The sequence below is a fragment of the Oryctolagus cuniculus genome, chromosome 17 (genome assembly GCF_051225735.1).
Source record: "Oryctolagus cuniculus isolate XC-2025 breed Fujian yellow rabbit chromosome 17, ASM5122573v1, whole genome shotgun sequence".
In the NCBI taxonomy this organism is placed as follows: Eukaryota; Metazoa; Chordata; class Mammalia; order Lagomorpha; family Leporidae; genus Oryctolagus; species Oryctolagus cuniculus.
Genome location: NC_142883.1, coordinates 71,356,952 through 71,378,842, shown reverse-complemented (window position 1 = coordinate 71,378,842; position 21,891 = coordinate 71,356,952). Strand labels below are relative to the sequence as shown.

Sequence of the window (21,891 nt, the reverse complement as noted above, 5' to 3'; positions counted from 1 at the left end):
GGACTTGCTATTGATTGGAGGAGAGCAGCGTACTCGGCGTGTGGGCAGCCGAGTTAGGATTGGCGGAGCAGGACTATAAAGGAGGAGAGAGACGGCATGCACCAGGAACATCTATGGGGAACATCTAAGGGGAACACCCGTGCAGCCCCCGAGAGAGCCGGCCGGCGGTGTGCCGCTCCCCTGCGGAAGTGGGGAATGCGGCCAGGGGGAACTGCCCTTCCACGGAGGTAGAAGGGATAGTAGCCAACCCGGGAAGAACCAGCAGCAAACCCGGGGAGGGCCGAGCAGACGAAAGAACAGCGCAGGGTCCTGTGTCGTTCCTCCACGAAGAGGGGGAGCGACACTGGCTGTGTTTTTCCCACACTTATTGATCAGTAGTATTTCTTCTGAAAGATACCTATTCAGGTCCTTTCCCAGTTTTTTTTTTTTTTTAAGATTTATTTATTTACTTGAAAGGCAGAGTTGTAGAGGAAGAGAGAGAGAGAGAGAGAGATCTTCCATCCACTGGTTCACTCCCCAAATGACCCCAATGGGTGGAGCTGTGCCAGTCTGAAGCCAGGAGCTTCCTCGGGGTCTTCCACATGGGTGCCAGGGCCCAAGGACTTGGGCCATCCTCCACTGCCTTCTCAGACCATAGCAGAAAGCTGGATTGCAAGTGGAGCAGCCAGAACTCAAACCAGCACCCATATGGGATGCCGGCACTGCAGGCAGTGGCTTTACCTGCTATGTCACAGTGCCGGCCCCCCACTCCCCAATTCTTGTTCTTGTTTTTGTTGTTTTATAGTTTTCCCATTTCTACATACTAGATATTAGTCCTTTGTCAGATACAGAACTTGCAAACATTTTATCCCATTCTATCGCTTGTATCTTCACTCTGGTGATTGTTTGCTTTGTTGTGAAGAATCTTGCTAGTTTGATATACAGTTTGACTATTTGTGCTTTTGTCATCTTATGTAAAAGCATTGCCTATGCCAATGTTATATAAAGTTTTCTTTATGTATTGCTAGTTTAAGGTTTTCCATTTAGGTCTGTGAATCACTTTGAGTTGATTTTTGTGTAGGATAAGAGGGTAGAGATTGTAGGTTGAGTCCTCTCCATATAGGTATCCGATGTCCTCTGGATGATTTACTGAAGAGACTATTCCTTATCCAGTGTATTTTGGCATCTTTGTCAAAATCCATTGCCTATAGATGTGTGGATTCCTTTCTGGGGCCTCCATTTGCTTTCACTGGTCTATATATTTGTTTTTATGCCACTGCCTACCATCTTGAATTCAAATATTGTGTACTTCCAGTCTTGTTCTGTTATTCAAAATTGCTTGGGCTCTGTGGTGGCTTTTGTTAATCCATATGAATTTTAGGGTTTTTTTTTTTAGTTATTTGAAGAATTTCATTTCTGTTTTGGTGGAAATTGTTTTGATTCTGTAAAGTAGTTTGGATAGCATAGAAATGGTATGAATTCTTCCAGTCCATGAACGTGAGAGGTCTTTCCATCATTTGTCATCAGTTTCTTTCAGTGGTGGTTTGTAATTTTTATTGTAGAGATCTTTTACATCATCAGTTAAATTTATTCCAGGGTATTTTATTTTATTATAGCTCTAGTGAATTTGATCTTTATAATTTCTTTCTCAGTGAGTTCACTTTTATGTAAAATGCTTGTGATTTATTTATGTTCATTTTGTATCTCACAACTTTACTAAATTGATTTACCCGTCTAACAGTCTCTTGTTGGAGTCATTAGGTTTCTCTATAGATAGAATCAGGTCATCTGGAATTAGAAATAATCTCAATTTCTTCTTTCCTGTTTCTCTGCCTTTTATTTCCTTTTCTTAGCTTTGACCAAAACAAAAGAGGGAGTGGGTATTCTTGTCTTGTTCCAGATCTTAGAAGAAATGCTTTCAGCTTTTTGACATTCAGTAGGGTGATGGCTATGGTTTGTTATATGTAGACTATTTTATTGAGTTATGCACCTTCTATAAATATTTAGCTCAAGGTTTTGCTTGTAAATGAATGTAGAATTTTATTGAAAGCTTTTTCTAAATCTGTTGAGGTGATTATAATGATATTTATTCTGCATCCTATTGATGTGGATTATTTAGATTGTTGATTTGCATATGTTGACCACTCCCCACATCCCCAAGTTACTTCTGACTTGTTTATGATGTCTGAGTATTTTCATGTGTTCTTGGATTCAACTTCCTTGTATTATGATGAGAATTTTTGCATTTGTACTAACCAGCCACACTCATCCATAGTTCTTTTATTTGAAAGACATTCAGAACTAGAGATTTGCTCTTCACTCTGGTTTGTAATCCAGGCAGTTCTGGCCTCCTAGAATGAGCCCATCTGGTGCTGAACTTTCATTTAGAGCCTTATTCCTAATTCAGTGTTGTTACTCAATTTTGGTCTGTTCCATTTTTCTTTCTCTTCATGGTTCACTTTTGGTAGGTTATACATATCCAAAAATTAACCATTTCTTCCAATTTGTTGGTTTATAGTTGCTATTAGTAGTCCCTAGTGATCTATTGTATTCCTGTGATATCACTTGTAATATCTCCTTTTTCTGTTTTATAAAGTCTACTGTTTCTTAATCTAGCTAAAGAATTATTAATCTTATTTTTCTTTTGAAAAATCAGTGCTTCATTTCATTAACTTTAATATTGCTTAAGATATTTTAAAAATATTTTATTGATTTATTTATTTGAGATGTAGAGTTACAGACAGAGGGAGAGCCAGAGAGAAAGGTCTTCCATCTGCTGATTTGCTCCCCAGATGGTCACAGTGGCTGGAGCTTTGTTGATCCAAAGCCAAGAGCCAGGAGCTTTTCCTTGGTCTCCCATGTGGGTGTAGGGGCTCAAGCAATTGGGCCATCCTCTACTGCTTTCCCAGGCCATAGCAGAGAGCTGTATTGGAAGAAAAGCAGCCAGGACTAGAACTGGCACCCTTATGGGATGCCGGCACTGCAGGCAGAGGCTTAGCCCACTATGCCACAATGCTGGCCTCATGTTAAGATATTTCTTATTTATTTTTGCTCTGATCTTTATTATTAATTTCTTTGTACTGTCCTTGGAATTGGCTCCTTGTATTTCTAGGTCCTTGAGATGGGACTTAGGTTATTTGATATTTTTCTTTTTTAGATATTGAAGTCATAAATTTTTAATATATTTTTAAGATGTATTTGATAGAGTTAGACAGTGAGAGAGACAGAGAGAAAGGTCTTCCTTCTGTTGGTTCACCCCCCAAAATGGCCGCTATGGCCAGTGCTGCACCAATTCGAAGCCAGGAGCTTCCTCCAGGTCTCCCATGGGGGTGCAGAGGTCCAAGAACTTGGGCCATCCCCCACTGCCTTCCTGGGCCACAGCAGAGAGCTGGACTGGAAGAGGAGCAGCTGGGACTAGAACCTGGTGTCCATATGGGATACCAGCACCAAAGGCAGAGGATTAGCCAAGTGAGCCATGGCACCAGCCCCCTAAAGTCATAACTTTTAATTTCTATATTTGGTGATGATGGAGACCTTCTAATTGGCTGCAGGAAATGTAGGCAGAAATAAGAGTGTTTGCTAGGTTGCCATAGAAAATACTGTAGCATATTTGGCTTGACTTGCAGCAATTTATTTCTCAGAATTCTAGAGATTACAATTTAACAACAAAGGAAAGTAGGTCTGGTTTCTCCTGAGGTCTCTCTCCATGGCTCCCACACAACCAGCTTCATGCTGCACCCCGACATGTTATCTCCTCTGTCCATGTGTGCATCTCTTATAGGAACACTGGTCAGTTTGAATCAGGGCTTCACACTTATGATATCATTTGATGTTAACTACCTGCTTAAAGTCCTGTCTCCAAATAGAATCATATTGGTGGTCAGCATTTCATGATATAAATTTTAGAGATTCAGCCCATAGCACTTAGAAGGGATCCAGTGATTTGCCTCATAGGCAGCTCTCCCTCAGGAGGACTTGGCTTTTGAAATATGTGTTAGCATTTCTCACAGTATCACTTTCAGTACTGTCAAAATTGGTGCATGTATAAACATTATGCATACTAATACCTGTAAACATGTAGACACACTATCATAAAAATGTGTAATGGTTGTATACAGGTAAGGTAAATACAGTAATCCATAAGATGACATGGCAGTAAGCATTAAAACATGATGAGAAATGGAAAGAATAATAAAAATAAACATGTGTTATCCAATATTTATAGTTTCTGAGAAATAAACAGTAAGCAGAAGGATGTTTTCCTAAGACCTTGCAAATTTTCAATTACAGTTACTCAAAACTAGCACTTTGTACTATATGGATGTAGAGGAACGATGTATTCCCAAAAGCATAAATCCAACACCACTGCAGCAAATTTTTAATTACTGTTTAATATTTTCTCGATATTATCAACCAAATGAACTGCATAGTGAATTATAGTGGGTTTTTCTGCTCTTTGGCAACCACTTATGGTATTTATCTGCCTTTGCTATTTCCAGAATTTGAACTGTTTGAAACCTATCCTATCGCTACATTTTGCTTTTGTAGATAATACTGAAACTCCCTGTATCCAGTTATTTCTCTCTGGTAGCTCAGGAATTGTTGTCAGGATCTTTGTACCAGATAAGAAAGATGAAACAGAGTGTGCTTTAAGACATAAGTCTGTTGACAAGTGTCAAGTGATTCTTTAGTGTAGATTTTAGTGAGAAAATGTTTTTCTGTGGTATACAAAAACTTGTTTGGAAAATCATCCTGAAAATAATAAATTGCTTCTTGGCAGTAAAATCAGCTTTATAAAAATAAGTAGCAAGTAAATGTTTCTGTTAACCTAAGGATAACTAGATTTAATCACTGCCAGTTAACTATAATTTTGAGTGCTTTTTCAAGGAGCCTTCTCTGCCTCTTTTCAAGTGTAAAGTGCTAGTTCTCCACAGGGAGGTTGATTTTTACTTTGTTTCTTCAGCTAATGTGTCTGTTATTCGGCATGTGCATGTGCACAGTAGACTCTAGGAGAAGCCAGACCAATTCTCTCATGATTCCCTGCTTTCACCTTCTCTTCCAGGATAATTGTAGAGACATCTACATATTTCAAAGGACAAAAGAAATGCATGCATCTCTAGTAAGATGATTGCTTATTTTCCAGCTTATTTTGCACAGTATTAGGAGATTTATGAGGGTTTTTAAATTAAAATGTAAAATAAATATGATGACTGTCATAGTTATAAGAAATTCATGCCATCAAAGATGATTGCAAATTAGTCTGCAGATTTTCTGATGCCATAACAAAGTCATATTTATTACAGGATTCAAATCAGAATTTGCTAAATTCTTTTTTTTAATTTATTTTATTTATTTGAAGGACAAGGTTACAGATGGAGAGGTAGAGCCAGAGAGAGAGAGAGAGAGAGAGAGAGAGAGGGGGGTCTTCCATCCACTGGTTCACACCCCAGATGACCACAATGGCAGGAGCTAAGCTGATCTGAAACCAGGAACCAGGTGCTTCTTCTGGGTCTCCCACATGGGTGCAGAAGCCCAAGGACTTGGGCCATCTTCTACTGCTTTCCCAGGCCATAGTAGAGAGCTGGATCAGAAGTGGAGCAGCCAAGACTCAAACCACCGCCAATATGGGATGCCGGTGCTGCAGGCTGTGGCTTTAACCTGCTGTTCCATAGCACCAGTCCCCAAGAATTTGCTAAATTCTTGTGGAGTGTGAAGTCTGAAATAGTCTTTATTGGTCATATAGATGAATTAGTGGAAGTGGTTAATACCAACCTAGAAATAAACATGCAACATTCTGCAGTGGTGAGAGTTGCCTATTGCTAATATACAAGTCAGCCAATAAAGTTTTTAGGAATTGCTAAAATAGCTTTGGGAGGCTGGATTTATTAATTGCACAAGGAATCTGTAAGTCTGAGGGAATGTGTGCCTAACTGTATATCTCCTCCCTCTCTTATTCCCACTCTTATTTTTAACAGGGATAAATTTTCTTTTTTTAAAGATTTATTTATTAAAGTCAGAGTTACACACAGAGAGAAGGAGAGGCAGAGAGAAAGAGAGGTCTTCCATCTGCTGATTCACTCCCCAATTGGCTATGATAGCTGGAGCTGTGCCAATCTGAAGGCAGGAGCCAGGAGCTTCTTCTGTGTCTCCCATGAGGGTGCAGGGGTCCAAGGACTTGGACCATCTTCTACTGCTTTCCCAGGCCATACCAGAAAGCTGGATTGGAAGTGAGAAGCTAGGATTTGAACTGGCACCCACATGAGATGCCAGCACTACAGGTGGTGACTTTACCAACTATGCCACATGCTGGCCCCATGGGATCAATTTTCAATTGGATTTAAACACCTAAGAATAATTCTGTGTTAAGTAAAGAGTTCAACCAAAGGTATTAAGTAGAAAAAGAAAATACTAAAAAGATTAAAATACTAAGCTGTTCCTCGAAGGACAAGAGCCAATCAAGTCATTGTTTCTCATAGTGTCAGTTTCACTTTTACAGGTTTCCTTTTAGGTGCTCAGTTAGTTGTCACAGATCAGGGAGAACATATATTTGTCCCTTTGGGACTGGCTTATTTCACTCAGCATAATGTTTTCCGGATTCCTCCATTTTGTTGCAAATGATCAGATTTCATTTTTTTAACTTCTGTGTAGTATTCCATAGAGTACACATCCCATCATTTCTTTATCCAGTCTTTCATTGATGGGTATTTAGGTTGATTCCATGTCCTACCTATTGTAAATTGAGCTGCAATAAACATGGAGGTGCACACTGATCTTTTATTTGCCAATTTAATTTCCCTTGTATAAATTCTGAGGAGTGGGAAGGCTGGATCATATAGTAGAACTGTATTCAGATTTCTGAGGAATCTCCAAACTGTCTTCCATAGTGGCTATACCAGTTTGCATTCCCACCAACAGTGGATTAGTGTGCCATTTTCCCCACATCCACACCAGCATCTGTTTGTTGATTTCTGTAGGAAAGCCATTCTAATTGGGGTGAGGTGATACCTTATTGTGATTTTAATTTTGAATTCGGTGTTTAAAAACATGGGGAAAAGGGAAATATTATATTTTTAATTATACCTATGATGATCTTAATTTTGATGTATATGCAGCAAATATTCCATCTTAGTGAATTGCAGAGTAATCTATAAATATTAGTTGGGTCAATGTACTGTCATGTTAATAATTGATTTTCTTTTATTCCATCAATTGCTATAAAAAGTATCAAAGGGGGCCAGCACTGTGGTGCAGCAGGTTAACGCCCTGGCCTGAAGTGCCAGCATCCCATATGGGCACTGGTTCAAGACCTGGCCACTCCACTTCTGATCCAGCTCTCTACTATGGCCTGGCAAAGCAGTAGAAGATGGCCAAAGTCCTTGGGCCCCTGCACTCACATGGGAGACCCTGAAGAAGTTCCTGGCTCCTGGCATCAGATCGGCACAGCTCCAGCCATTGCGGCCAATTGGGGAGTGAAGCATTGGATGGAAGACCTCTCTCTCTGCTTCTTCCGTCTCTGTGTAACTCTGTCTTTCAAATAAATAAATAAATCTTTTTTAAAAAGTATCAATTTTTTCATTATTTGTTAATTGTTTTAATTTCTTGTTTACCTCTCTGGTCTTTTTTCATGCCATTTGAGGCTTGTTTTTCAGCACATTAGCACTTATAATTATTATGTCATCCTAATGTATTATCTGTTTATTCTTATGAAAAATTTCTGTATTTCTGTTAGTTATATAAAACCTACAAAATCATTTGCTTTGGTCCTGCCAAGACAGTCACAGGTGATGTTTGCTGGTGATTATCTTTATATTTCATTGTTCAGAAAATATATTTTGTCTATCACACAGATTGATGTTCGTTTATTTTTGTTTACTTGAGAGACAAAGTTAATGTGAGGTCTTCTATCTGATGGTCCATTCCCCAACTGTCTGCAATCTCTTGAGCAGGGGACAAACTAAAGCCAGGAGGCTGGAACTCAATAAAGATCTCTCATGTGGGTATCTAGGACCCAACTACTTGCACTGTTACCTGCTACCTCCCTGAGTGAGCATTAGCATGAAGCTAAATCAGAAGCTGGGGTAGGTACTCTGATATGAGTTGTGAGCATCCCGAGAAGCAGCTTATCCCAACGAGCCAAAATGTCTGTTCCTGTACACCTCATATTTTATGGTACTTATGTTACATATAGAATCAGGGATGGGAGGATTTTTTCTTTCAGTACACTGATGATTTCTTTCCATTGTTTCTGCTGAGAAGTCAGCCATCATTCATGGATAGCTGTAACCCAATATGCCATAGGCTGTTCTGTCTTTCTTACTTTCAAGATCTTTTCTTTGTATTTGGATTTCTTCAGTTTGTTATTTGCCTAGAGTAGTTTTCTATTTGTGATGATTAGGGGGTAACTGACCATTTTGAATCTATAAATTTATATCTTTTATAAAATTTGGGAAGCCTTTAACCACTTCAAAACACATCTTTTATATTTCATTCTTTCTCTTCTTACTGAAATTTCAGTTGCAGTTATGAAGGACTTTGAAATAAAAGATGAAGTTATTTTGGTGCAAAAAATGCTTGCAATCCATGTATACAAGTGGTATAGAAGAACATTTTTGAAAATCCATACTATAAAACACTATGCATAAAGGTTATGAAGACAGCACATTTATGCATTTAATTTTTTAACCAAAGTGAATTTGTGTTTTGTTTTAAAGACAGAGAGAGGAGAGACAGAGAGAGAGGTCTTCCATCTGCTGGTTCACTCTTCTATTTGGCTGCAATGGTTCAAGTTGTGTCAATTTGAAGCCAGGAGCCAGGAGTTTCTTCCAGGTCTCCCATATGGGTGCAGGAGCCCAAGGACTTGGGCCATCTTCTACTGCTTTCCCAGGTCCCAACAGAGAGCTGGATAGGAAGTGGAACAGCCAGGACTTGAACTGGTGCCCATAAGGGATGCCAACACTGCAGGTGGTGGCTTTACCTGCTACATACGGTGCCGGTGAAATTGTGTTTTAACTCTACTTTCTACAAACTTTTTAGTATTAGATTGCTGTCTTTTTTTAAAAAAAAAAGACTTATTTATTTTTTTAGTATATAGCTTGCCTCCATTTTTTAAAAAATATTTTATTTATTTATTTGAGAGGTAGTGTTACAGACAGTGAGAAGGAGAGACAGAGAGAAAGGTCTTCCTTCCATTGGTTCACTCCCCAAATGGCTGCAATGGCCAGAGCTGTGCCAATCCAAAATCAGGAGCCAGGTGCTTCTTCCTGGTCTCCCATGGAGGTGCAGGGGCCCAAGGACTTGGGCCATCTTCTACTGCTTTCCCAGGCCATAGCAGAGAGCTGGTGCCCATGTGTGATGCTGGCACTGCAGGTGGAGGATTAACCTACTGTGCCAGTGCACTGTTCCCTATTATTTGAAAATCAGAGTTACAAAGAGAGAAGGAGAGGCAGAGAGTGAGGAAGAGAGAGGGAGAGAGATGTCTTTCCTCCACTGGTTCACTCCTCAATTGGCCACAAAGGCCGGAGCTGCACCTATCTGAATCCAGGTGCCAGGATCTTCCTCCAGGTTTTCCCGCATGGGTGCAGGGGCCCATAGACTTGGGGTATCTTGTACTGCTTTGCCAGGCCACAGCAGAGAGCTGGATTGGAAGTGGAGCAGTTGGGACTCGAACTGGCACCCATATGGGGTGCTGGCAACACAAGCAGTGGCCTTTTCTGCTATACCACATTGGTGGCCCCCAAGAGTTCATTTTTTCCAAATGCTTTGTCATTGTCATAACAATGTCTTCTGCACTTAACCTCAGCTATCTATATTTATAATATCATTTTCTCTGCCCTGGATTATTGCTTCAGATTGGTGTCACTGATATTTTTTTTTACCTCCCTCATAGGAATAATTTATACAAAATAAGAATTGCCCTTCCTGTCAGATTTGACTCCCTTCCTGTTTTGCTATGGCCTATACTTCTTGTTGACTAATTGTTGCAGTTTTTAAATAAGATGTTTTGTGGTTCTCAGTGGTCACATTTGACTTATGGTCTACCTTAAAGAAGGTATCTCTTCATATATAAGATAACTTTATAGTGGTGTAATTTCAGTTATTTTTTCCAGCTTCTTTATTATGCTCATAATATATTTTATTCCTACACATTATAAACCACTCTATACATCTTTATTGTCTTCTTTAAATGGTCAGTGACTTTGAAGTTTTTGAAAATATGAGTGAAAATATTTGTACTCTTGTGTTTACCAATTCCAATAATGTTTTTTGACTGTAGATTTTTGGAAATGTAGTCATGGTAATCTTTGCTGTAATTGTTATATTTTCTTTTGCTATGTGAAATTAGGATATCCTCACCATTATGTTTATTATGATATCAAGTGCTTCCTCACATCTCTAATGTGGCTCTCATGTTCAGTGATGCCACAAATATTAAAAGATTCAGAAAAGTCTTCACACTCATATTCTAGTTTATTACTCTAACAGAGTCGACTAACAAGTCAAGGAGCGTGCTGCATAGGGCAAAGTCTATGATTCATCCAGCTTGAGATTCCAGCTGAATTTGTCAAATATATTAGGTGAAGTATTATTATGTTTTTCATTTGTGATTCTTAATATTTATCACAATTTATCCATCTTTTCAACATTTAAAGACAGTTTTTTGGAGAGCACATGATAAATATAATGCTTTGCCCATTTTCCCATTTGAATTCCAATTCTTTCCTTATTTTTTCACATGAAAGTTAATAATTCTTATTGTTAGAAAGGTAAAAGCTTTATGTGTTTGACTTGTACTTTGTTTCCTTAGTTTGTATAAAAGCGAGTTTTGATATTTATATAGTGAAATTTCTCAACTCTGCCTATGCAGCTTCTAGATATTGAATTTCAACTAGAATGGACTTTCCTAACCCAAGATTATTAATTATGCATTTCACATAATTCTCAAGTTGTTATGCACTTGATGTGAACTATGCATTCACTTGTAACTTTATTTTGTTTGTTTTCAACACAGTTTTTTCAAAAGTCCATAGAGTCCCTCTCCCATGGACCTGTAATGAAGTCTACCTATGAAGGTGAACTGCTTTAACTGATGCTGTTTCTCAGTGTCTCAGAACAATAGGGACAATGAGTTAGGGTATAGTTAGGTGACAAGTTACTTCCAGCCTCTGCAGGACTTCCACATTCAAGATGGGTATCAAATCATCTATGTTCCTCAGCTGCTTGAATGACCTTTACTAGCAGTACTCATCCTTGTGACTGGAGAATAATGAAGGCATTGAACCAAGTAAAGCTCTTCTAGGAAGTGATGCAACTCATTTCTACTGATGAGAATCCTCTGGGAGAGGATATGTGATTCTCCCACAAGTAACAATATGGAAGATGAGTGAGCAGGGATCACCATATACCAGAATTCCTCTTCCCCTACGTGAATCTTAACTTTACCCCATACCTGGAGAGAAAATCCTAATGTTTCATCTATTTTCGATTTTTTTAACTTTTATTTAATGAATATAAATTTCCAAAGTACGATTTATGGATTACAATGGCTTCCCCCCCATACCGTCCCTCCCACCCACAACCCTCCCCTTTCCCACTCCCTCTCCCCTTCCATTCACATCAAGATTCATTTTCGATTATCTTAATATACAGAAGATCAGCTTAGTATACATTAAGTAAGGATTTCAACAGTTTGCTCCCACACAGAAACATAAAGTGAAAAACAATAGATGATTTTTTTAAATGATGATGAAATCAGATCAGACCTATTGTCATGTTTAATCCCAGTGAGAGTCAAGTTGGGAGTTGATAATTTCTTTTTCTTTTTTTTTTACAGAAGATCAGTTTAGTATGCATTAAGTAAAGATTTCAACAGTTTGCACCCCCATAGAAACACAAAGTGAAATATATTGTTTGAGTACTCGTTATAGCATTAAATCTCAATGCACAGCACATTAAGGACAGAGATCCTACATGAGGAGTAAGTGCACAGTGACTCCTGTTGTTGACTTTACAAATTGACACTCCTGTCTATGGCATCAGTAATCTCCCTATGCTCCAGTCATGAGTTTCCAAGGCTATGGAAGCCCCTTGAGTTCTCCGACTCTTATCTTGTTTAGACAAGGTCATAGTCAAAGTGGAGGTTCTCTCTTCCCTTCAGAGAAAGGCACCTCCTTCTTTGAAGACCTGTTCTTTCCACTGGGATCTCACTCACAGAGATCTTTTGCCAGAGTGTCTTGGCTTTCCATGCCTGAAATACTCTCATGGGCTTTTCAGCCAGATCCGAGTGCCTTTAGGGCTGATTCTGAGGCCAGAGTGCTATTTAGGACATCTGCCATTCTATGAGTCTGCTGAGTATCTCACTTCCCATGTTGGATCACTCTCCCCTTTATTTATTCTATCGGTTAGTGTTAGCAGGTACTAGACATGTTTATGTGCTCCCTTTGACTCTTAGTCCTTTCATTATGATCAATTGTGAACTGAAATTGATCACTTGGACTAGTGAGATGGCATTGGTACATGCCACCTTGATGGGATTAAATTGGAATCCCCTGGTATGTTTCTGACTCTACCATTTGGGGCAAATCAGCTTGAGCATGTCCCAAATTAAACATTCGATTTTGAACTCAAAGTCCAAGATCTGTGAATGAAATCAGAAACTTGTATCCTGTCTGGAAGAGGCTTCTCTTGATCCTCAGACCTGAGCCATGGAGTACTGTTTCATCTATTTCATGGCAATATGAGGGCACAAGGGGAATGGCCTGTGCCCTGTACATGAGACACACTCTCTTACTAAGGGTCTGTTTAACAAGAAAAATATTTTTGAAAATCATTCTCAATGTCTAACTGGATAATCATGGATACTTCCATTGTTAAATTAATATGATGCAGTATGCTAGGTACTTCTCAAGATTTACTTGTACAATAGTTTTTGAAACCTATGTATTCATTAATAGATTTTTACTATTAAGATTTTTCCATGTTTCTGGAAGAAACATTAAAAAAATGCTTGTTTTCCCATTACTCTTTTATTTTCTTTTTCCTCTAAAATGATTGTCATATTTTCCTCACATTCTATATTCCTTCCTGGTCCAGTTTCTCTGTTTTTGCTTCTGTTTGAGCATTTCATTCACTGTGATGACTTCAGACATTCATGTGAATCTGCAGGTCCTCAAATCATTATCTGCAGTTGCAATCTGTTTCCTGAGCTCTAAATCACATATCCAGTTGCAATTTGAATATCTCCAGATATTTGACTTCAGAAACTTCAGATGTGAGGTGTCCAAAGCAGTCTCATTTCTTTGTGTCATATATTGTTGTTTTTTTTTGATAGGTATAGTTAGACAGTGAGAGAGACAGAGAAAGGTCTTCCTTCCATTGGTTCACCCCCCAAATGGCCGCCACGACTGGTGCGCTACCCCAATCCAAAGCCAGGAGCCAGGTGCTTCCTCCTGGTCTCCCATGAGAGTGCAGGGCCCAAGCACTTGGGCCATGCTCCACTGCCCTTCCAGGCCACAGCAGAGAGCTGGACTGGAAAAGGAGAAACTGGGATAGAATCTGGTGCCCTGACCAGGACTGGAACCCGGGGTGCTGGTGCCACAGGCGGAGGATTAGCCTAGTGAGCCATGGTGCCATCCATATATTGTTTTCTTTCCTGCCAGTTTCAGCTTGCAATGCCAGTGTCTATCCAGCCTTCATACACACAGCAAGGAATTAAACTACAGTGTTCACCCTATGCACAACAAATTATAGTGAATTCTGTTCATGTTTTGCTCTTTTTTTTTTTCAAGTTTTATTTCATTTGAAGGGAAAAGTTAATGGGGAGGGGTCTTCCATCCATTTATTCACTCCCCAAATGGCCTCAATGGCCAGGGCTAGGCCAGACCAAATTCAGGAGCCAGGAGCTTCATCTAGGTCTTGCACATGGGTACAGAGGCCCAAGGACTTAGGCCATTTTATGTTGCATTCTCAGGCATATTACCAGGGAGCTGGATTGGAAGTGGAGCAGCTGAGACTTGAACTGGTGCCAATATGGGATGTGACATTGCAGGCAATGGCTTAACCCATTGTACCACAATGCTGGCACCTCTTTTTGTTGTTGTTGTTGTTTTCTTATGTACCTTGAGTTTCCTTTTCTGTCTTTTTATTGCTCTGTGTTGTGACGGTAAGTGACCAAGTCGCACTCTATATTTCCCTTGTAATTACCATGTTGTTTTTCCTCACTTATCTCTCTGGAGATGACATTTAAAATGAAAATCTTTTCAAGTTTCTACCACATTTTATTGGTCCTACATTGTTTACAACCTGTGTTTTAGAAAGTGAGCAATCACTGTCATGTTAAAATAACAGTCATTTTGATTGTTGGAAGAAATATTAGGATGCTTATGAACATCGTTCATAAGTAGTCTTAATTTTTTTTAAATTTTTTTTGAGGGTTAGAGTTACAGACAGTGAGAGGGAGAAAGAGAGAAAGGTCTTCCTTCTGTTGGTTCACTCTCCAGATGGCCACAACAGCCAGAACTGTGCCGATATGAAGCCAGGAGCCAAGTCTCCCATGCAGGTGCAGTGGCCCAAGCACTTGGACCATCTTCTACTGCTTTCCCAGGCCATAGCAGAAAACTGGATTGGAAGAGGGGCAGCTGGGACTAGAACCAGTGCCCACATGGCATGCTGGTGCTGCAGGTGGAGGATTAACCAACTGCGCCACGGAGTCAGCCCCTCATAAGCAGTCTTACAAAAATAGCAAGCATATAAAATTTTTATTATTGGAATTACATGAAGTTTATAAGTAAAATATCACTTAATTATCAGTCCCTTCAACAAATCAATGCCTTTATGTCTCCTCACATCCTAGGAAAACTGACCTAGGTGTGATGCATTTTGTAGCCCTATCACCTGGCCTATGTTCCACCACCTATGTAGTTCATATTCATGTAAACAAATTCTTCCACAAGATCTAAGCATTTTTTGTGTTTCCGTGAACTGAAACCTGATAATATAGCAAAATCTGTTTTTTAAAAATTCTTTGTTCTGATTAATATTTTTTTTTTTTTTTTTTTTTTTTTTTTTTTTTTTTTTTTTTTTTTTTTGACAGGCAGAGTGGACAGTGAGAGAGAGAGACAGAGAGAAAGGTCTTCCTTTGCCGTTGGTTCACCCTCCAATGGCCGCCGCTGCAGCCGGCGCACCGCGCTGATCCTGGCAGGAGCCAGGAGCCAGGTGCTTTTCCTGGTCTCCCATGGGGTGCAGGGCCCAAGCACCTGGGCCATCCTCCACTGCACTCCCTGGCCATAGCAGAGAGCTGGCCTGGAAGAGGGGCAACCGGGACAGAATCCGGCGCCCCGACCGGGACTAGAACCCGGTGTGCCGGCGCCGCAATGTTCTGATTAATATTGAACATGTTTTGTAGCTGATCCAATGTATTAATTCAGGCATGTCTTATACTTACATCTACAGATTACAATGTGAGCTCCTTTCAGAATCATTAGGAGAAAGATCAGTTCCAGAATAACAAGGGAAACTTTTATATTGGTTTTGGAATTATAAAATTACTATAGAAGCAAAATATTTTCATTGTGATTTGGCATTTTGTTGCCATACAGATTACAAAGTAAGTTGTATCTTAAATAAGAGGCATATAAGATATACACAGAAGGATGCACTCCTGGTCTTTGTGTTTTGTGACAGAAATGACATGTGGAGCAAAACTGTGCTATTACAGGTGTTGTCATTTGAAGACCTGGTTGTGTACTTCACTCAGGAGGAGTGGCAGGACCTGGACGATGCTCAGAGGACCTTGTGCAGGGATGTGATGCTAGAAACCTACAGCAACCTGCTTTCTTTGGGTGAGAGGCATTCCTCTCTCATGCCCAAATGGAACACTTGATTCCCCTGTGGCAAATAAATCAATGCTTTATAATGTTAAATTGTGGGTAAGCATAGAATTTGAGGTCAAGAAGAATGAGGAAAGGATTCAAATGTACACAGCTCCTGGTACCAAGCTGTTGTCTTTCAAAAATCTAACTTCATGATTTCATGACATTGAGTCTTATTTCCCATTAACAGGGCACTGCATTAGGAAACCTGAGGTGATCTCCAAGTTGGAGCAAGGAGCAGAGCCATGGATGGTGGCAAAACCCTTAAATCAGAGCCTGTCAGGTCAGTCAGTGCACATTGGGCAGGGAGGCTGGGACAGAAAGAGCTCAACAGATGTTGACTGTGTAGAGCACTTCTCACTAATTTATCAAGTGCAGGCATTCTGCAGTCTGCAAGGAAGGCTTCCATATGTACATTCACCTACCTGTTGTTTTGCTCTTGGTGAATCTTTTGTTAGAATTACCAACTGTTCAATTTCTGGTTGTAATAAGACTATTTTTTTTTGTTAGATACATCCCCTATATTCTAACTAGTCCTTCTCTCTGATTTTACAGCCTGTTTTTCTCTAGACATTTATACATGTATTTATTAATTGCTTCAATACTTATTAATCGGGCCACACACAGGCACTGATTTCTTACTAGTTGGAGAGATTGAGTTCCTACTTCTGTTTTTGGCCTGGAACAGGCCTTGCTGTTGTACAAATTTGAGGACTGAACCAGTGAATGAGAGTTCTCTCATAGTCTCTGTCTTTTCTCTCCCTTTCTCTGTCTTTGACTCTCAAATAAATTATAGGCCTTTGCAAGCATTTGAAAAGTGAATAAGTGAAGAGGTTCTGTTTTTTGTGTATCATTCCTTGGAGTTAAATGAATAAATTATTAAGGAAATAAATAAATACATACATAAATAAAATTAGATATCCGGGGCAATTCTGTGTATTGTGACATCAGAAATGATAAGAGGATCTGTAATAGGAATATAGACATGGATAGTAATACATTCACCAAGAAAATTTAAAAATTCTGATTAAAAAAGTCAAGTGAATCCATGAATTCATATTCAATGGCTCACATTTGCTTGGGATAGGAGTTTGTACTTAGATAATTCCTTCTATTCCTTCTTTTCCTTTATTAAGAATAGATGTATTTTATTTTTTTAGAAGATAGACATCTTCCATCTGTTGGGTCAGTCCTTAAGTGACTACTATGGCCAGAACTGTGACAGGCTGAAGCCAGGAGCCCTGAAGTCCATCTGGATTTCCCATAGGGATGGCATGTCCCAAGTATTTGGTCATCCTCTGCTGCTTTAGCTCATACATTAGCAGGGAAGTAGATCAGAAGTGGAGCAGCTGGGACTCAAAATAGCATTCAAGTATGGGATGCCAGTATTGCAGGAAGCAGCTTAACCTGCTACTTCTCCTTCTTTTATAATTGTTACATTATAAAGAGATTAAAAAATGTGTAGGGGACTTTGTTTTCTGTGAACATTGAGCCTTAAACTAGTATGGGAAGCAGAACAAGATGGTGTATTGGGACTTTTCTGAGCCTTTTGTGGAACTGAAAATGTAAAGATACTAGATTTTCTTAGGAATATGGAGAAAGCTATCAAAATACAGTGCATATAAAAGATTGGGAGGGGTCTGGGATTGTGACACAGTGAGTTAAGGTGCTGTCTGCAATGACAGCTTTTCATATGGGAACCATTTGAGTCCTGTTTGCCCCAATTCCAATCCAGCTCCAAGCTAATATGACCAGGGAAGCAGCAAATGTGTCCTTGCATATATGTCTTAGACCCAGTTGGAGTTCTAGGCTCCTGGTGTTAGCCTGGCCCAGCCATGGGCAGTGCAGCCATTTGGAGAGTGAAGCAGTAGAAGAAAGATCTTTCTCTTTGTCTCTCTCTCACTCTCTATAACTCTACCTTTAAAATAAATTAATTTTGATAAAAAATTTAAAGGTGATTTTTGCTTAAGAAAACCCCAGAGGTAATCAACTGAACATTCAACAACCACAGGTACAGGATCTGTTTTTTTTTTTTTTTAAGATTTACTTATTTATTTGAAAGTCAGACTTACACAGAGAAGAGAGGCAGAGAGAGAGAGAGGTCTTTGATCTTATAGTTCACTCCCCAATTGGCTACAATGGCCAGAGCTGTGCTGATCTGAAGCCAGGAGCCAGGAGCTTCTTCTGGGTCTCCCACGCAGGTGCAGGGGCCCAAGGACTTGAGCCATCTTCTACTTCTTTCCCAGGCCATAGCAGAGAGCTGGATAGGAGGTGGAGCAGCCGGGACTTGAACCAGCACCTATATAGGATGCCGGTGCTTCAGGCCAAGACATTAACCCACTGTGCCACAGTGCCAGCCCCAACACATCATTCTTTTAAGAAACAATGAATAAAAGGGTGGGGAAAACAGAAAGTTGCTAAAGCACTCTAGCAAGACAGTGGATAAGTATTTTTAGCAAGTGTTTCTCCACTTTTAAAAATGTTTATTTAAGGGCTGGCACTGTGGCCTAGCGAGTAAAGCCTCCACCTGTGGTGCTGACATTCCATATGGGCAACTAGTTCGAGTTCCAGCTGTTCCACTTCCAATACAGCTATGTACTAACATGCCTGGAGTTGTGGTCCTTGTGAGATGCAAGCAGGAGAGAAACTTGATGCTAATGTGCTAATGTGGGAACTCTGTTGAATGCTGTGAGCCTATTAGCAGTAGAGGATGGCCCAAGTCCTTGGTCCCCTGCACCTACATGGGAGACCTGGAAGAAGCTCCCAGCTGCTCATTCATCTGGCCCAGTGCCAGCTGTAGTGGCCATTTGGTGGAGTGAACCAGTGGATGGAAGATCTCTGTCTTTCTAACTCTACCTTTCAAATAAATAAATAAATCTTTTTAAAATGCTTATTTAGTTATAAAAATGCTTATTTACTTCTACATGAAAGGCAGCGTGTTAGTGACTGAGGGACAAATAGAATGGGGAAACATCTTCTATTCATTGGTGCATTGCTCAAATGCCTTCAGTAGTTAGAAGTAGGCCATCAGGAAATCAAACACATTTGAAAAACTCCATCTGGGTCTTTCAAATGTGTGGCAGGATCTAAAGCACTTCAATCATCATCTGTTGCCTCCCAGGATGCATTAGCAGGAATTTGTACTTTAAACACAGCATCCAGGACTCATCCTGGCATTATTATGGGATGCAAGCACCTGAAGAAATGGTTTGACTCACTGCATGACATCATCCATCCTCTCTCCTCCACTTAAAAGCATTTAAGGTAATGTATGATTATTGGGAAAGCTTGTTTTATTACACTGGTGTATTATGGAGTAAAACACATAATATAAATGAATATGTTATACTGGCATGTTAAAATGCTATACCACTAGGATGGCAAGAAACTTCATTGCCTTTACATGAACATTCTAAAAGAGGTACTTAGATGTTTTCATGGATATGATTATCTTTTTCTCATTTCAGTTGCCCACAGAAGGGATGACCAGTTTGGAACCAACCAGAAAAGTCAACAAATAAATTTGAGGCAAGTTGTAATCACAAACAACAACTTATCAACTCACAAGAGAGTTGAATTAAAAACAACACTGAATTTAAGCTCAGGCCATTTTTGAAACCTGATTATACAAAAGGGGAATTGTTAAGAAAAGAAAGCTGAGGCATATCATTTATTTTAGAATGTGCTTTTCCCTAGGAGTACTGGTGAGATGCAAGAAGGAGAGAAACTTGATGACCTTAATGTGTCTGGGAACTCCATTGAATGCTGGGAGGCTGTTAGTTAGCCTCCCGAGATTCAGACTTTCCAGCAGGTGTTTGAACACTGTGGAAAAGGCAAAGGCTTCAGCAAGAAAAGAATATTCTTTACATGTGAACAGCTTCATATGGGATACACCTGCGATAAGTCAACTGTCATTGTAGAAAATACAACTGAAAACATAAAGAAAACTTTCCAGGAAAAATCCTACTCCAATAAACCTTGGAAAATGCACACAGGAAAGAAACTTTGTGACTCTTTTGAATATGAGGAAACTTTACAAATTAGATCTTCCAACAAATCAGAGAACATATACTGGAAAAGTACCCTATGTTTGCAACCCCCATGGGAAATCTCCCAGCTGTAAACCCTGCCTCACTACCCACCACAGAACTTGCAGAGGAAATTCCTATGGGTGCAGTGAATGCAGAGAAACCGTTTACCTGAAGTCAGATATTAGAAATCAAAGAATTCACACAGGAGAGAAACATTATGACTGCAATGCATGTGGAAAAGCCTTTTCCCAGAAGTCAAATCTCGTTATCCATCAGAGAATCCACACAGGGAAGAAACTTTATGAATGTAATCCATGTGGAGAAGATTTTTGTCAAAAGGCACACCTCATTGCACATCAGAATATTCACACGAATGAGAAATCTTATAAATGTGAAACATGTGGAAAAGTCTTTCACTGGAAGTCAAGCCTCATTAGACATTGGATAATTCACACAGGGAATAAGCCTTATGAATGTAATGAATGTGGAAAAACCTTTGGCCAAAAATCACACCTCACTAAACACCAGTTGATTCACAAAGGGGAGAAATCTTATGAATGTGGTACATGTGGAAAACCCTTTAGTCAGAACTCACAACTCATTACACATCAGAGAGTTCACTCAGGGGAGAAACCTTATCACTGTGATGAATTAAAAAAAAAAAACATTTTCACAGAATTCAAATCTCAAAATCCATAAAAGAATTCACACATGAGAGAAAACTTAATAATGCAATAAACATGAGAAAGACCTTTTACTATAAATTATACCACAGAAGAATTCACAAAAAGGAAAACAATAGAATGATTGAAAATTCCTTTTGCTAGAAGTCAATCTTACACACACATTAAAGAACACACACGTGAGGAAACATGTGAATGTAGGACAACTTTATATATCATAAGCCAGGTCACTTTCTATCCAGGGACTTTAGAAAGAGAAAAAACCCTATGAAGCCATGAAATTGGACAAACCTTTTATTGAAGGAGATGAGGGCTAAGGTGGTGGCCTAGTGCACCCTGAAGGAGAGTGCTGCCATCAACCAGATGCTGGGGAGGAAGTGGCACAACCTGTCGCGGGAAGAACAGGCCAGGTACTAGGAGCTGGCCCAGAAGGAGCGGCACTTCACTCCCAGTTCTGCCCGACCTGGTCGGCTGGGACAACTACGGTAAGAAAAAGAAGAGGAAGTGAGAGAAGCCACTGTCACAGACACAGACACAGTCACAGCAGCACATCCAAGAGGCAGAGGGTGCCCTGGCCTCCAAGACAAAGAAGCCACATGTCCAGTACCTGCCCCCCGAGAGGCCATGTGACAGCCCTGCCTCCTCCCACGGCAGCATGTTGGACTCCCCTGCAACCCTCTCCACAGCCTTGGCCTCACCAGCTGCCCCTGCTGCCACCCACTCCAAGCAAGACCAGCCCCTCTCCCTCACCACCAAGCCAGAGACCTGGGCCCAGCTGGCTCTGCACTCGGCTGCTGTCCTGGCAGCCAAGGCTAGGGCCACATCCTCCAGCCAGATGGGCAGCCAGCCTCCCCTCCCATCCCAGCCCTCCCGCTGGGGTCCGTGCCCACAGCTCTCCTGACCTCTCTCCCCTCTTTCCCAGCCATGCTGCATGCCCATCACATGCTCCCCGTGCTCCAGGCCCAGCCTTTTTCCTTGGTCACCAAGTCTGCCCACTAAGCTGCTCCCCGACCTATGCAGGCTGCCATTTGACTCATCGAGTAGTAATGATTCAGAAGAAAAAAAAAAAAAAAACAAAAAAAAAAGGAAAACTTTATTGGTCAATATTTGACCACTCTGGACTGTTGCATAAAGTGACTGATAACAAAACCACTTTGCATTTTGTAGATGTAACCAGTAGCTGATCTTAAGGCCTTTTTAAGAAACAAAACAACACGACAACAAAAAAATCTTTACGAGAACAGAAAAGTAGTGTGTTATTCTTCCCGTGCATGCTGTGGTGGATGGACCTGGGCAGAAGACACCTCTCTACCTCTTTCTCTTCCCTGCTGC

At 40.2% G+C, this 21,891-nt stretch overlaps 1 pseudogene; it reads left to right on the top strand.

Moving 5' to 3' along the window:
* LOC149121373 (transcription factor 7-like 1 pseudogene) overlaps positions 1–21,558 on the top strand; it is a 65,290-nt pseudogene extending 43,732 nt beyond the window's left edge.
* The last annotated feature ends 333 nt before the right edge of the window (positions 21,559–21,891 follow it).